Consider the following 17,354-nt stretch of genomic DNA (forward strand, 5'->3'; position numbering starts at 1 on the left):
TGTTTATTTTTAATTGCGAGCTATCCAGGACTCACGGAAGGCAGAACCAAACCACTTCCAGAATAAACAGCATGAGGGACCAGCGTTAGCAGGGAAGGCTGTGCAGGGGGAGCGGATGGGGTGCTGTTTGGAGCAAATCAGGTGTGTTGTCTGCAGGACCCAGGGAGCTCCCAGCAGAATAGGAAAAGACAGCATTGCCGTGCCAGGAGCGGAGCTGGCCTGGCAGCGCTGCAGAGCTGCCCAGCTCTGCAAGCTCAGGTGTCTCCAGGCATGCACATGGCAGCTCTTGTTATCTCACAGCAGTGACATCCTGTGCCTTTCACACTTCCTTTTTGCTCTCAGAAAAAAAAAAAAAAACACCCACTGCAATATTCAGGGTAAAACTGTGCTCGTTTATAAGTGGGTCTGTGAGAAAATAATACTTTATGTGCTGCGCTGCTCTGTCTCATTGCTTTGATGAGGAAATAGTGTAAGATCTGTGATATCTGCAAGTCCTTTCTTAGGGGCTCGTTTTATTTATTTTAAAGTTATTTAGATAATTTCTGCTTGGGCATCTCTTTGTTGTGACGTCTGTAGAAACACGTAATGTTTGCACTGGAAGTTCTTTACTCAGAGGGAATTTTTGATGGGTGGCGAATCAGGAGCTACTGTTCATGGGCTGGGATAGCTGAGAAATGTGGAAGGGGCTGGACAGAGTGTCTGTGTTTACGTTCCAGGGAAGAGGCCCACCTGGACTGGCTCTGCCTCGTGCCTTGCTCTTGAGAGGTCCCTTTGCGAAACGACAGCTTCCCTTCCCAATGACAATTAGTTGTGCCCCACTCAGCCGTGCTTGGCAGGGGCTGCCCGGTTGCCGGTATTTACCTTGCTTTGATTGCATTACTGTAAACTTGGGTTGGCTGTATCAGAGCCGGTTGATGACTCTGACAATTTGGAATCCGGAGGGCTCTTACGAAATTAAAACACCGCCTTTGCGTGCCATCCCAGCCTCTGGATGGGCAAGTGAAAATAAATGTTCCAGAGGTTGTACTTTATATAGCCACGGACTTGACCTCTAAGTGCCTTAAAAGGGCTCACATACTTAAAGGTGCATTACCAGGCCTTACACTAATTCACTGTGATAGCTAAAGTGCTCTGTGTGTACCACAGGAGACCAGAAGCCCTTGAGGATCCTTTAGAGCAGAGCATGTGGGCAGTTAACATTATTCAGCTTGAATTTTGTATTTGCAGCCAGTCATGAGTGAAAGTAGGGGTGGACTATTTGCATATTGTTTCGGTATAAAGCTGGGAAAATGCTTCCATATGTGTGAGTCGTGTAACTTCATCCTGTGTGTTTCTCAGATGCCTGGAAAACCCTAAATAAGACGAGGCCCCTTTTTTTATTTTCCTTGTTTTTTTTTTTTTCTTTTTTTCTCCACTGAGAATTTCATGGGAGCATTCATCCCTCCCTCTCTTTAAGTTTGCTGGTCTAAGCAGGAATACTTGAGACTGATTTTAATTCTTAACTAGATGGACATGATTTATTAATTCACATTTGAAATAACAATTGCAGTCAGAAGGAATCAGCTGAAAGCCTTAATTACATTGGAAAATATGCTTCAGTGTAGCATGGCCCCATCCAGCTTTCAGAATGCATAATTATAATCATTTTTTAATTTTTATATTTGAAAAATTGTGATGGAGACCAGACTCTGCTGGCTACTCACACTGCTTCAAAGCAATGTCTAAATCAGAAGTGAGTCTTTAAATAGATCGTTTTCTTACTTGCTTGTTAGTGCCCAACCACATATGTAGACTTATTGTGCAGGGTTTGGCCTCGGTGTTTTGAGTATTATTTTTACATCTGAGCCAACTAGCAGTTTCTGTGCCCAATTCCAAGGAAAAAAAGATGTTAAACTGTGAATGTGCACTGGCATATGAGCTGAGATTAGGTAATTTGGGAGCACTCCATAGAAATCACATATGGGCTTTGGAGACTGGGAATTCATTCCTGTTCAAACAGTGACCAAATGGGGAATGGGGAAAGCAAGATCAAGGTAATTAAAAAAAACAACAAAAAACACAAAAAAACCCCCCCACAAACAAAAAATAAACCGTTGAACCTCCTGAATAGAAAAAAAATCACCACAGAAAAAAACCAAAGCCTTCCTTGCCTTAATCTTGAAAAAATACGACAGCTGAGGGAGGAATTGGCTCACTTGACCCAAGTGATGTAACACATGAGCACTTCTTCCAGCTTTGACTGCGGTTCCTGTCACCATTCTGGCATTTGAGATGCTGAGTCTCTTCCTCCATTCTGTGCCTGTCTGTCTTCCCTCCCTGTTTGTTGTTTGCTGACCATCTCTTCTCCTCCCCGTGACCCTCTGCCCCCATTCCATGGTCTGGGTTAGCTGTTCATGAAGTTCCCGATAAACCTGGTACTGGTGAAGGGAAACGGCTGTGAAGTCAGTCCGTGTGAGACACTCACTCCGTCACGCCCTGATATCCTGGAGGAAAACATTCCCTGAGGGCTACAGAGCTAGAGTGGACCACAGAGTCTGTTCATCCAACCTGGAAGAGGTATGGATTGGCTTATGGAAGAACAGCATGGCTGGCAGCGTGAAAGCCCAGTCCCTGCCCTCTGGAAAAGAGATGGTGGAGCTGCAGAACCAGGAACTGTGGGGTTCTTTGTTGGCCTTGCCTGACCATCTGTGAGTGGCAGGAGCCCTTCCCCCTTGGAATCTCCCCAGCCTCAGCCCCTTGGACGCTGCAGAGAGCGAAGCAAAATGTAACAAATGGTCATCTGGGATGATGGAGGAGGTGGATGGAGAGGGCTGAAGTGGAAGAGGAGCAGCCGAAGGAGCTCATAGTTCAGCTTGAGTAGGAGAGAAAAAACTAATCCAAAGCCTCATCTTAATTAGACTGGAGAAGGGAAGAGGAGGGTTGTGACACTCATCTGTTCAAGGCCAGAGCAGCAGCTGGGGACTGGTGTGTGCTGACCAACATAAAAGCCACAGGGTTGATTTCTCACTCTGAACAGAGGATAAAGCAGCGCTCTCAGGTGTTGGAAAATGCTGAAACTACTCCCTGGCAAGATGGTACTGGATGAGGTGTCCTAAAGACAGGTCTGCCCATCCCAGAGGCAGGGGCGGCACCACTGACCCCACGGGCTCTGATTGTCAGTGTGGGAGCAGAAGTAACTTTCTTTTGCATCTTTATCTACCAGGCTCCAGATGAGGAGCACAGTTTGCTTACCAAACTATGAGAAATAGATTCGCAAATGCTGAAAATATGTATTGCTTCCTCAGCAAAGGGCTCTTCCCAGGATTTTCCTGGAACAGAGTGATCTGAAATCATACACAGGGAGTGGAGGAGTAATTGGTTAAAACAGGGGGAAGGAAATATCACTTCAACCACTCTGTGTCCTTGACTAATGTTAAAAGCTTTTACCTTTTTTTCTCCAAACTTGATGAAACTTCTTATACCTGCATGTGTGCCGAAACGTACTTCTGAAGTAAAACATGGTAAGTGCTCTTCAGAAGTCATTGTTAAAATACAGAGGAGGATCCTTCTTTTATTCTGAGTCCTTTCCTCAGATGTGCACGAGTCTTCAAATATTTTTACAGGGAATCAGTATGGTGGAAAGCTCTTTGTGATGATGAAATAATTCCACTTATCCTTGTGCCCAAAAGGTGGAAATGACACCGTTTGTCCATGCTCTTCCTTGGCAGCCTTTGCCCAGTGTAGCATTGACGGGATTGAACCCCAAACCGACATGACCCACCTGTGGGTGTCTCAGTATCTCTTCAGATCTTCCTCAAAACTTGTCCCCTTTGCTCTGCTCCCTGGGCCCACTGAGGGCCACCACCCCCTGCCTGGCTGCTGAGCCCACATCATGGAAGTTTGGCCTTCCTTTTATGTGGGGCTTACTCAGACCTGAAGTGATGTCTTCCCAGAGCTGGGAGATACCCCAGAACTTCCCCAGCAGGCTCCAGACCTCCCTGGGACTGGGAAATGGCCCCTTTATAAAAGAGGTTTGTGGGTGTTTGCAGGAAAAGGCAAGGACAGAACTACCAGGGAGGCTGTATCTGGGAAATTCACCTCTTCTGTCCCTTCTCCTGACGAGCGATAAATAAGGTGAATGCAAGGCTGTACTTGGTAATATGGGAGAAAAGGACAATCTTTCCTGCTCTTGGCTTGACTTCCAGCGGTGTTTGCTGCCTGCCAGCCTCGGGTGAGTTACAGACACCGGGTCATTCTTACCTACCTGGAGCCGGTGGGGGCAGGAATAACCCCACAAACACTCTGTTTTCTGTCACTGACGAGTGGTGTTCACTGACACATCCCCCTACTGGCAGGTTAAAAAGGACTGGTTGTATTCCAGCTGTTTGTCCATCCTTTCCCAGCAGTGAGACTGCTTGAGCGTGGGCATGCATCTGTGTGTGTGTTTTATAGGTATGCAGATACACAAATATACAGATGCAGACCCCCAGACACGAGTGGAAAACTCCTGTACGTGCCCAACTCATCAGCTGAGGGAAGCAGGACTAAGCTCTGGGCGAACCGAAGGTGAAAGAAGGGAATCAAGACTGATCTCTGGAAGGGGCAGACAGTTCCAGTGAGCAGAGCAGCTCTGCAGCTTTGGAAAAGGGAGGATTTCAGAGAGCAGGGAACATCACTGCTTTAGGATCTGATTTTATTCTGAATGTTTGAGTACTTAATGAAGGGTGACACCGCAACAAAGTAAGACTTGTTGGTGCAAAAATCATCTCCTTATCTGACCCCCCCCGAAGTGAGATCTCAGAGCATTAAACACCTCTGCATTTATCCTGCTTGGCCATGAAAGAAGTTTATTTTTATTCCCATTTTAATGGTAGGAAACTGAGAATCAGGGAGACAACAATTCGTCCCTCCAAAGCCCTGTTTAAATAAGTAGGTATAGAAAGAGGGCAGCGTGCCAGGAAAAGAAGGTCTTCTGAAAACATTTCTGCAAACATCAAGAGGGAGCCAAATGCTTTCTGCTACGCTGGCCCTCCTGGGAAGGACATTTTCTGCAAACCTGGCCTTAATTGGTGCTGAGCACTGGAAAATTCTGGTCCTCTACCCGGCATTTATGGCATTATGGGTCAGCTTGGTGTATCTGTAGCATCAGACCGTCCAACCTCTGATTCAATCCTTGCCCTGGCTGTACATGCCCAGTTTATTTTGTTTTATTTGTGAAGAGGAAATTCAGGAAGAAAAAGAAGATGCTTTTTCCCCCTTTCTCTCCTTTTATTTTATTTCTCTTTTTTTTTGGTCCTTCTTACCCTGCAGCCTGGGATTTGCAGTAGCGCGGCCCATCCTACCCCTTTCCAAAGTGCACTGGAAAGGAGCCATCTGTGGGTTCCCTCTGGTGCTGCATTTCCAAAAGCCCTTGCAGAGTGGCATTAATTGCTGTGACGGACGTGCACCTCTCCCTTATCACCCACTGCTGCCACCTCTCCTGCCTTTCCCCATCTCCCCATCTCGCGCTGCTCTCAAATATTTGTGTTCCCTCAGCTCAGAGGGACTCGGGGCCCTCCAAGCAGAGCTGTCCCAGAGTCATCTCAGCGTGGGGAGCACATTTCATGCTTATCAGGCCGTTGCTTGTGTACAGATGGGACCCGCCCGTCCTGCGTTATCGGGATCAGCTCCTCTCTGGATTCTCCCCCCTAGGTTGGCCGTCCACGATCGGAGCTCATCCCCTCCTCCCTTCCCTGTGCTGAGGTACAAGTTGTTGGCTGCACGAGGAGCTGACGCTCAGTGCTGCTCACTTTTCCCCAGCAAAGCCGTGGAAATCTGCCGGACTTCCCGGGCAATATTAAATCCCAGGCAAAAGCTTTACACAAGCTACCTCAGCACACTATCAGATTATTAGTATTCTTCCTCGTAATACAGATGAGGTCTCATTTTATTGAAAGAAAGGGAGAGAAAGAGTGGTGTGTTGTTTTTTTTTTTTTTTCCCCAGCCCTCTTGGGAATTATTTTATTGAAAATATCAAAACCAGGAAGATTTCTGCGGTGCCAGGGGTCGGAATCTTTGACTAGTTTGTTGTAATGTGAACATATAAAAATTCACTCGCTGCTCGTTCCCTGCCTTTTATTTAATGTACATTCCAGGTAGTTCCACTTTGATTCTTTACATTACTGTCCCTAGCACTGACATTTGCCTTGAGTGTTTTAAATTTCTTTCACGAGTTCTGAAGGCGAAAAAACTTCAGGAAAATCGCCATTGGCTTAATGTGCATTGATGTCCTGTTACCAGTAGAAGGAATTTTTGTTATTCCAGCTGACACTGAATAAACAAGTACCTTCTGTTTCTTCTGGGAAGCTCTGACTTGAAATATTCTTCGTTGTAATATCTCCACTTAAAAACAGCGTTTCCTTACCAGTTCCCCGTGAATCAGATCTGCATACCTTAATGAGTAAATGTTTAATATTTTAATTTCTATTAATACGGAATAGTAAAGTGCTGCTGGAAGTCAGCTGAAGTGAGAACCGTGACAGGCAGCTAAGTTACATTTCTCCCTGTGCATCATTGTCATCGTCACCGAGTACTATCAGTATAAGGACCAGCCGACTCCTAATTTCAAAGGAACTGGGTTTTTCAGTGATTGCTGAGGGCAGAGTTGTCACGCAGACCCTTTATTGTGACAATGATTCATGAGGAGAAAAGAAATCAGCTTGATTCTCTCATCACCGGTGACATTTTCTTTGGACTGGCAGTTAAAATATATATTTTTTTTTTTTTTTTAACTTATAAATAGATTACTGGTGATCTCTAAAGTCAGGTGAAGGTGACAGTATGGAACCCCTGTGGATATTTATGTGAGTCATCTTTCAGCATAAACTTGGGCTGTAAAGTGAGGCCTCCAAACACAGCCTCGTTACCTCAACTGGTTTTTTTCCCCTTTTCTTATAAAAGGAGGCAAGTTCATCTGAGCCGTGTGTTTAAATCCTGTGAAGGTTTGTGTCCAGCTCTGAATTAGGCAGTGTCTCTGATGGGAAGTGATAATCCTGATTTGGAACAACTCTGCTCCCTGAACGCTGGCTCTTCCGCAAGCTGGCATTGCTTGGTTTAGGCTGTGTTGGCCAGTGTTAAAATGCCTTTAAATTCCCCCAAAATGACAGCTAAGGGAAGTATTGTGTTGGTGTTTTGAGGCAGATCTTAAAAGGAGGACAGCTTTTGTCTGAGATCATACACAGCATCAGGCACAAGTGCTTCTTAGGAAGGCTCCATCCATGCAGCCGGGAGTGCAGGAATATTGCTGATGCGAAGAGGAATGCGTTTCTCAGGGCTGCACTGTGCACCTCCATGATCTGAAGGGAGAAAAACATGCCATCAGGATGTCTTTGATTGCTTTAACCTCTCTGTCCTCCACACTGAGGCAGCCCCTGGAGCCGCTCTCTTGCTTCCAGCCAAGATTCCAACCTCCTTCCAAATATTCCATTTCAAGGAAGCAGGTGGTTGAAGTCTTCCCGAGTCCAGGGACAGGCAGGGTTTAAACCACAAACGAAACAAATGGGAAAAAAACCCCCACGGAAAACCAGAGTGAACTCGGGCCAGCGCTCACATCTCTGCTCCCGACTACGCGATCCGTGTTCCGGGAGTCAGTTCATTTCTGCGTGTTTAATCTGACACCTTTCGCAAGCAACACACTCACTCAAAACACCAGCAACGAGTAAACACTCCCAGCCCTCTTGTAGATCTTTGATTGGGTAGCTAATTCACAAATGATTGACTACCCAAGTAGTGGGAGCATATGGAGGCTCTGCGAGCGACTGTCAACACGAGGAAAGTAGTCGGGGAAGCCAATTGTTAAGAACTGGAAACAATAGCGAACAAGACAGTCCTTGAAGGAATGTGGCACTGGGGCTGCTCAGAGCCTGGATTTATGAAAACAACAGGGCCAAAACAAAAGAAGATGGCAGCATCATTTCCTATATGTGCTCCTCGTTGTTGGTTATTATTATTCCAATTTTTGACACTTGAATGAAATGTGGTATAATTGGGCTTCATAGCTGCTGCTTCAGGCGACATCAATTGCCTTTTTTAAAAATGATGATGGCGTTGAGGGAGACTTTTTTTTTCCCCTTTTATGTTTTGAAGCCGCCGTGCTCTCGGTGCCACTCGTGCAATGCGCGAAAGGGGCATTGTACTCCTGGGAGGGTCTGCAGGGCTGGGGACCGAGCCCAGGAAGAAATATGAGATGGAGGAGCAAAGTAAACATACTGTGGGATGTTATGCTAAAGCTAATCCCAAGATATCCCTTCTTCTTATTCCCTCTCTGGGTTTTCCTTACCAGTAGCTTCCTTCCCTGAGTGTGCAACGTTACAGGTGTATGCAAGAGAACTCCATTCCCTGCTTTCCTTTGCTTTGATTCAGTAATCAATTCTGTCAAGTTTGAAGGACCTTAAGCTGTCATGAAAGGAAAATCATTCCCTAAACTGTGTTTATTTCTGCTACAAAAAACCCCACTTCTGAATCTTTTGTTTGTATTGATAGGTGTAGTGCAGGATTTGGTTGGCTTATTTTGACTCGGGGAGGAAATCAGATGAGAAGCATTATGTTTCTCAAACTTGTATTCAGCAGGGAAAGGGAAGATGTGTGTATTCATCATTCTGCTTTTGCATTGAGAAGCAATTCTTTAGGAGGTAGAGCAAACCTTTAAAAAATAATGCAGGGAATACTCTAATGACTCAGAAGACTGAATGAAGCTATTGTGGCTGAACCCTCTGTGGGGAACAGATCCCGCTGGGTGTGTTTTAAATACCGTGCCCCTCATTTCTGATACACCCCAGCACAGAGCAGCATTTCACCTCAGCATTCCCAAGGGAACTCTGGCCCCTCCCCAAGGCTGCTGGGGTGTCCCACCGTTAAGGCTTAGGTGGTGATCTCCACCTGGAAGAAGCAGAGGAGTTTTTAGCTCCGGTAGGTGAAGCCTTTGCACTGCCTGAACGAGGTGGAACTGGTGCTGGGGGAGAGAAGGGAAATAAGTTGAGCCATGTCCGTGTAGCTTTAAACCCAAAATATTGGCGTGTGTTGAAGGCAGTTTTTCCCTTCAGACAGACCCAAATGAAGGCTCTGGATCCAAACACCCCCAAATGAAGGACCATCTGTACTGTAGCTGTGCTGTAGCCACTTCCCAGAAAAGCTGCCAGAGGATGTGCAGGATGTGGCCCCTGTGCCAGGTGCTGTCGGCAGCAGTTGGATGCTGGTTTCAGGCACCAGGAGGGTCCTTCTAAAATTAACATGCACAGGTCCCCAGGGGAGCAAAACTGCTCCCCTTGGTGCTCTCAGGCAGGGAACTTTTCCCTTTGTCCAAGGCCTAAGTTTGTGCATAAAGCAAAAGGGATGGGGCAACCATAAATTCCCTGGGCAACCTTTTCCAGTGCCTCACTACCCTCACAGTGAAGAATCTTCTCCTAATATGTAATCGAAACTTCTGTCTTTCAGTTTAAACCCCTTTCCCCTTGTCCTGTCACTGGAGACCATTGTAAATAATCTCTCTCCATCCTTCCTGGTGACTCCCTTCAGGTACTGGAAGGAGGCTGCAATTAGGTGACCCCAAAGCCTTCACCTCTCCAGGCTGAGCAATCCCAAGTCTCTCAGCCTTTCCTCACAGCAGAGCTGCTCCATCCCTCTGATTATTTTGGTGCCTCCTCTGTACTTGCTCCAGCTTGTCCCTCCTGTGTTGGGGACCCCAGAGCTGGAGGCAGCTCTGCAGGTGGGGTCTCACCAGGGGCGAACTTTTCCTCACTTCTCCTCCCCTCTGGCAGGAGCGTTTGGTGCAGACTGTCCCTTTAATGTCTGATTTTGCTCCTCAGCAGCTCTGTCCCCCAGACAGCCCCCCAGGAATTGCTGGCATGGACTGGGGTGTTGTGTGTGCCGCAGGGTTGGACTCTCATCTCCCTGCCCTTGCTGGGTCACACAATGCCAGGGGTGGCCGTGCCAGTAGAGGCCTGTTGTCCCCTTCTCCCAGCATCTCCTTCGGACTTCTCATTTTCGCCAAAATGCCAAACTTTGATCACTTCAAGGCTCTGCCAACTGATAAAACCCATTTATTTCTTCTTCTTCTTCCTCCTAGTGAGATCCCAAGTGGAGGGTTCCTGGTGACAACCAGCACTGCTGCCGGGATCTGGGAGCTGCCTGCGGGGGCCGAGCTGGAGCAGAGCGAGCAGAGTCAGGAGTGCTCCTGCTGACAGGTACCTCTTGGAACTTCATTGCCTAAAGACACAGATTTCAGAGCAGTTCTTGGGTGTAGGCGTTTAACTGCTAATGATTTAGAATCTTTAAACAATTCTAAAATATTCCTTTTAATGAAATCTTTGCCGTTAACCTTTAACTGCTTCCAGTTCACGGAATGCTTTACAAGAAAGGGCAGGAAATCAATAGCTCTAAAAAGCAAAAGCAGCAGCCCTGGTGCATCAGCATGTGCATATCATAGTGGTGTGCCAGTGCCAGGCACTGCCCAGGGCAAGTAGGGGGTGGGTGACACACAAGAGCTGTCCCTCTGCCTGCCTTGCTTGGCATCATAATCTGGCTCATGAGAAGGGAGGATGAAGGTGGGTTGTCATCCACAAGCCATTATCAGGGGAACCTGGGGCAGTGATGTTTGTCCACACAGGAATCCCCACATCCACTTATTTTTGAGCCCTCGTTAGCGTGAATACGGCAAACAAGATTTTGACCCGTTATTGGTGCTGTGCTGGTCCTGGAAATTCTTGTTACTTTTGTGACTCTGCTACAAGTATTGTAACACAGGAAAAGACTTAAAAACTAATTATCTTCTTCTCAACCTCAATTTGTATCTCTATGCAAACGAACAAAACACCACCCCACCCCCCACCATAATCCCCCCCGTTCAGTGAGCTTTCCTGCTTTCCTTTGTTCAGCTTTTCCATGCTTTTGTCTTAGATGTTAGAAGGTTGGACACAAGGTCATCCACAGCCCATTTCATGTGGATACAGCAAGTCAGCTCAGGTCTTCTCCCCCTCCCCTCAATTCATCTGAAAGCTCTGCTGTGCAGTAATGGGGCTGAAAACACAGCCCTCGTGGTGCAAAATAAAAATGCTGCTGTTCCACGGGACTGCTGGGAAAGGCTGTCCCAGGTGAGCCCCCGTGCAGCTCAGAATGGGTTGTTTGGATGTCACATATGACTTCGGCAGTAGATTAGTGTGAGTTTGAACCCTTTTAGGCAGAAGCTGGGAAGGGGTTAGAAATACTTGTGCCATCAATAATTACAGGAACTTCTGTGCAGCCTGTGCTGCTCCTTACGGCCTGGGACGTCCTCCTGGAGGAGCACAGGGAAGGGCAGTTCAGGGAGGATATTATTCACGGGTGTCAAAAACCCCAAGCATGTGTCACTTGCCGGTAGCAATTACTGTGGTGGCAGGGCTCTGCCCAAATGTTGCCATGGATATGGGGCTGTGATCTCCTGTGAGCTGTTTGCCCAGTTTCTGGAGCTGACTCCTCTGTGTCTTAAACAATTATTGAAATCTATGTGCTCGCTTTCCCTGTCTGTAAAAATGGGCTGACTCCCCTCACCGGTGTGTTTGGAGAACAAATTAATAATGTCAGGCACTCAAGAGGAAAAGTTTTTCAATGTACATTTGCTCTGCAAAACTGCTCAATATTGTTATTATTTATTATTCTACGGACTCATCACTCTCGGCTCCCTTCTGCCAGAAGCTGCTTTGAAAGATGGATAAGTTGCACAAAAATTATTTTCCTTCGGTTTTCTTTGTGAGAAGGTTTTAAATGCGGCGTGGGGAGGGGTGTTTTTGTGAGGGAGGGCAAAGGAAGACAAGCTGCTGTGATTAAATGAGTTTGAAAAGGTGGAACCAAGGAAAAATAACTTCCCACCTAAAATTCAGGTTGCTGTATTACCAAATTTTTTACTCAGATAACAGGCAGAAATACCTAAGAGTATAAACAATCCTTTTACTACCTGCAGATATGTTTATAACAATTTGCTTTTCCCTCTGCGCTGTCTTTCCCTCCTGGCTGGTACAGAAGAAGTAAAAGGCAGGGAGAGATGAGTGAATAGCCCTAATTGCTGTTTGTGAATTCTGTGTTTGATGTGGCTGATAGATACCAGCATTGCTCCTGTCTCACTCCCTACTTCCAGTGCCTTTCCATCTGGTGCAGCTCGGGCTTCACGCTCCCTCAGGTTGATGTGAAAACTCCTGTGAAAGCAGAGTCATTGATTTTTTTTTAATTTTTTTTTTTTTTTGGTAGGTTTAGTGCCAGAGCAATTTTAGGTGGCACAAGGCTGATTTCCTTGACTTTCGCTTTCCTGCTCTTGATACTTGCGTGTCAAACTCAACACCTTTCCCAACACTATCCTCCTCCTCATAATAACAAAGTGCTCAGCACCTCCTCCTCCTCACTAGCGCTGTCAGCAGGAGCAGTGGAAGGGTGCTACAGGCGACTGTGTTTGTTTTGACAGTGCCAACTTTCAAAAGAATCTGTTGAGTTAGTGGGAGGTCTCTCTGCGTGTGTTTGTGTTTCTAAACATAATTGTTTAACTTGGGGAAATTTCATCACTGCGCATCTCATGGGGGAGTTACTGCCTGGACTTGAGTTCCTGCTTGAGAGAGAGAGAGAGGTTGTGGGGAAGATTTTGGTGTGCTGCAGCCCTCTCCCATTTTGAAGTCATCTGATGACACATGGAGGGACTTCTCCAGGTCTTCCAGTTAGTTGGTGATGATGGAATAACTAGTGGGGAGAGCATTGTCCTGTGTTACTGTAAACAGTCAGCTGAAGGCTCCATTTTGATGTCATGTACGTAACCATTTATCACAGCAAAACATCTCTGTAGTATCCACGGCCAGAGCAGTGGGATCAGGATCAGACCCTGTGGGCTGCCAGGAGTGGTGGTCACAAACACACCCCAAGGGGTTCTGCCCGAGTTAAAGGGTATCGCTGTAGACGGGTTTTCACACCCTGTGTCTCAAGTGTCAGTGACAGGAGGTGCCGTAATTTATGACGTGGCACAGGAATCCCTGATTAATTGTCTGGCACTGCTGATGTGCAGGAGATGACTTGCAAAGTGGTTTTTTTTCCCGAGCATTTTATTAAAACACAGTAGGCAGGGAATGGATCGGAGGCTGAAGTCCTGACTGGGGCTGCCTGCTCACAGAAAGTGTGTGTGGAATCATCCCTTTAGTCCTCCAGCCGCTCCCTCATCCCACTTAGGGGGCTTATCCCTCTCCTCTGAGTGCACAGGGAGATGAGAGCCCAAGCCCTGCTCCTGGGAATGGTGTTGGTTACCAGCACAGAGCAAATACCTTCAGCGTGGCACTGAGGCCATTTACATAGAGCGAGCAGGGCTATTTAGGTGGGTGCCAACCTGAAAACTCCTTATTTCTGAGCTCCTTCAGGACTCAGACCTTGCAAGACACCAAATGTAAGTGGATAAATGGCTTTTTCACATTTTAAGTCCAGTGGCCCCTTCACACTGGTGGCAGAAGAAATGGAGACTCTGGCCAAACTCTATTGAAACAAAATCCTACATTTTAATCAGCGGATTTCCTGCATTTCTCTGCATACTATTGTTTCTTTTTACTTTGCAGCTTGCCTGCTCAATTCATGAGGCATTTTTGTGTCCTTTCCAAAATGTGGGATAGGCAGTGAACTCAGCTTCTGAGCCATAAGCCTTTTTCTTCCCCACCTAAAAAAAATCCCACCTGCTCGCTCTTTATATATTACCACCCTGCCTACAGCTGAGATAGGGATGTAGGGGGACAGAGAGTGTATCTGTGAGTGTGCTGCTCATGCTTATATTCCAAGTGAACATGGCATTATCTTTGAACTTAAAACCACTTCTTTGAGTGACTACATTTTTTTTTACACGGCACAACAGCGAGCCTCGGCTTATAACAAAAATACATCTGCGGAGGGAACTGGAGTTCAGCCTGCAGGGACTGGATCTGCCTGTTTATCACTTTGTGCACGCAGGGATGAACCCTGCAGTGGTCCTGCCCAAAACCAAAACTGAGGCGTTTGCTGCTCAGGGAATTGTGGGCAGCCCTGTGTGCGAGGGGATTAGGGAAGGGGAGGGAGGACCTGCAAAGGGAAAGGCTGCAGCTCCAAACTCGAGTTTCCTGGGGGTGGTGCAAAGAGTGGGGCTTCCTCCTGGAAGTTTGGTGGCAGTTGAGCCTGTTCTGATCTTGAGCTGGGACTGTTCTCCCTCCTTCCATCCCCACTCCGTGCCTTTGACAGTCTGTGGTCTGATCATCTGTCTGAGCTCCTTGGAGACACCCATCCACGTTGAGCCAGAGGACATACATCTTTTGCTCTCTCCTTCTGTGCACTGAAAGGATATTATTTTGAAAGTCACACTACACAACAGCCGTTGCAGAGGGTGACTCTCAGCTCCTCTGCAAACAGAAGAGAGCTTTGCAGGCAATTTAATATAAAACAAGGTTATGTCTTTAATTAAATTATTTAATCCTTTTTTTTTTTTTTGTGAGACAGAGAGAAAGTATTTTTTATGAGTTTAGAAACAAGGAGGCAAAAATTCTGGGGTTTCGTTTTTTTCAGCCTTGAATTTCTTCAGTCTCCTTGTACTGCTCATATTTCTGCTCCGTGTTTATACTTCTCTTCTGGGGAAAGGGGATGGCACTTACTTGTCTCTAGAAGGTTTGGGGTAGGGGATGTAGTCTTATTTGTAAAATATTCTGTGCACTGCCAGCTGTAAGAATGAAGTGTAAGCCCCAAATATCTCTGTCTTATTAATTTTGGCATTAGCAAGGCGTGTAATTTTTACAGCTGAAGATGGCTTCTCCTTTTTAATTCAGTCCTTCCTGTTCCACAAGGCGAGCTGCATTTCTGCTCTCCGAGGGAAACGGGCTGGAATTCACAAACCAGGATGGCAAACAAAAAAAAAAAGAAAAGAAAGGATGGAGAAATTAGGAAGAATGACCAAATAGTCCAGGCATATGCACTGCGTTTTTCCTCCAGTCACACCTTGGTCCTCCTTTCCCGGCGAGCCGACCGAGGCAGCGAGAGACGAAAAGTAACTGTGATCCCCTAAAAAGCTGGAACTTGAGCAGGAATCCAATTAGCTCCTTTGTTTTAACGTTAAACTGCCTCGCCTTGACCCGAGCCCACAGGTAGTGTTCCCGTCCATGGCTGTTGTCAGGCAGTCGTATGAATGTGTTACAAAATTAAATAATGTGGCATTGTGCTGGATGAGTAGCACTTAGGCGCTAAATTATCACAGCTCTCCCTGACCTTGGCAGCATCACAGGGTTCATATTTTCAGAAAGATGAATTGTTCTCAGAACAATTTCTTCAGTGTTTTAAGCACACACGCACTTTTCCTTTCACCTCACGGCTGCACCGCTTTTACCTCCCCGCGCTGCTCTGATTTTAAAAACACCGCTCCCGACACAGCGCCAAGTGAAGTCAGTAAAAGGGCTCTTACCGACTTCTGCTTTGGTACTTTATATACTCAAATTAAACCAGAGGATTTGAGCCTAAAATGGGAGAAAAAAGATGAAGCGTGCAACTTTATGGAGTTCAGAAGAAAAAACTTCTAGCCTAGTGTTTTCACAGTCTTGGCCACTCTGTTCCAGGATCTGAGGGCAGCAGGGCAGGACGCAGCGATTCCCTTTCAAGGCTCAGCATCCCTTGGCTAACTTGTACTGTTTGTGTAATCTTCTCTAGGTTTGCTTGTAGTTGTAGTTCAGAGCATAAATAAAGGACACGTTTGCTTGTTCTTTAACACGAATATTGAGGCCACATTGCACATTGGGGTAGGTACAGCTCAGCTCTGCTGTCTCATGTACTAAAGGGTAACTCCAGTCTGTTCTGATGAATTACACTGTCCACATTCAAACTGCCCTGCACTCCACCTCTACCATGTCCTGAGAGAAAATCAGCTCCTTTAAACAAGTTATTAATTTAACATTAAAAACAGAGGAAAGGAGTGGAAAATATATACTTGCAGCCTTTTCTTGGAGATAGTTTCCCAGTGCAGTGTAACATAAACAGATTAACTGCAGTGTTTATTCAGTGTGAAAAAGCAGTTCCAAGAGCCTCAGGTGCTTGCCAAGTCCATAATTGTACCTCCTTAAATACTTTCATTACTTAGAAGTACAATAAGAGAAGCAGAGGCACATGCTTTCTATTTTCTTGTCAACAGAACACCTCCAAGAAATTAAACTCCATTTTGTCTAGAAATTTTCGGCAGTATTTTTTCCTTTCCTTCTTGCCTTGAAGAGGAAGGGGGGCCGGGGACTCTTGTGGGTGCTGCTGCCACTGCCACCCTGGGTCTTCACAGGGACCTGCTAACTCCTCCTGCTGCCTCCTTCCATGGGGATGGCTGGCTACGCTCTGCCCCTGTGCTGTAAAACATCTCCCAGTGGCTGCAGTACTGAACCCAGAACCTTCTGCTTGTCAGGACTGTGATATCTCCTGGAGATGTGTAGATTTTACCATGAGTGTTTTCTCCCATGGCTAATGGCCTTACAGCATTCTGAAATACAGATTCTTTGGGCAGTCTGGCTGTTTGGCCTGTGAGTGTATTCCCCTTCTCTTTTGGCTTTGCCTTTTGTTTCCTTGGTTGATAAAGAGGCATGAAACCTTTCCCAAAGGCAGGATTGAGTGCCTTTCTTCAGCCTTGTCCTAATGTCCTTCCACAGAGCTGTGGTGCTGCTCCCTCTCAGCTAAGGAAAGAAAACTAATTTAAAGTGAAACACAAATCTGGAGTGTGATTAAAATATTCCTTCTGAATGCACGTGCTAAAACTGGGCATCATTAAATGCCTACATCTATCTGCAGATAAGCTTTGGGGTAATCTGGTCCTCAGGCCCTATCCCAGGCCTTGCTGTTCAAATAACAGGGGCAGAAGTTTTGCTTTGAGGGCTTTTATGTTTTAAGGAATGCCTCAGTCGAACAAAACTGCCTTTCCGAGCTTCTCCCTCCTGAGTGCCAACCATATGTAGTCAAACCCAGCTCTTTGGGGAGAGGCGTGTGGCGGGTGAGATTTCTGCTTCCCACCAGTCAAAAAAAAAAAAAAAAAAAAAAAAAAAAAAAAAAAAAAAAAAGTCAAGTTCTGCTTCAAAATTGCATCTGAACAAGTGTAACGAGAATTGCTCATCTCACAGCGAGAATGAGCCTGTGCAGTTCCCCGAAATTTGGTGTCGAGAAAAGCAGTGTGAATATTTTATTTATTCCTCTCATATCCCTTTATGTCCCAGGCCTTGATTGCATATCTAAAAAGAAATTCCCTCATCCTTTTTCCGAGCGAGGTTGTGATGTGCCGTGTTGTCTCTCTCCAGCTAGTCCCGTATCGCACTAACCCGCGGTAATGAAAAGCGGCGCTTTCTCGGTGCTCAGTGGTAGGTGAG

At 46.3% G+C, this 17,354-nt stretch overlaps 1 long non-coding RNA gene across 2 annotated transcripts in view; it reads left to right on the plus strand.

Moving 5' to 3' along the window:
- Positions 1–17,354, plus strand: part of LOC114061773 — a 229,262-nt gene that overhangs the window by 148,245 nt on the left and 63,663 nt on the right. For both annotated transcript variants that reach the window (XR_003572209.1, XR_003572208.1), the window contains one exon: positions 10,082–10,199. This is a non-coding gene — a long non-coding RNA (uncharacterized LOC114061773). The remainder of the gene's footprint in view (positions 1–10,081; positions 10,200–17,354) is intronic.

Source organism: Empidonax traillii, unplaced genomic scaffold, assembly GCF_003031625.1.
Source record: "Empidonax traillii isolate 1590-97213 ecotype Southwest subspecies unplaced genomic scaffold, ASM303162v1 scaffold357:size1057043, whole genome shotgun sequence".
Lineage (NCBI taxonomy): Eukaryota > Metazoa > Chordata > Aves > Passeriformes > Tyrannidae > Empidonax > Empidonax traillii.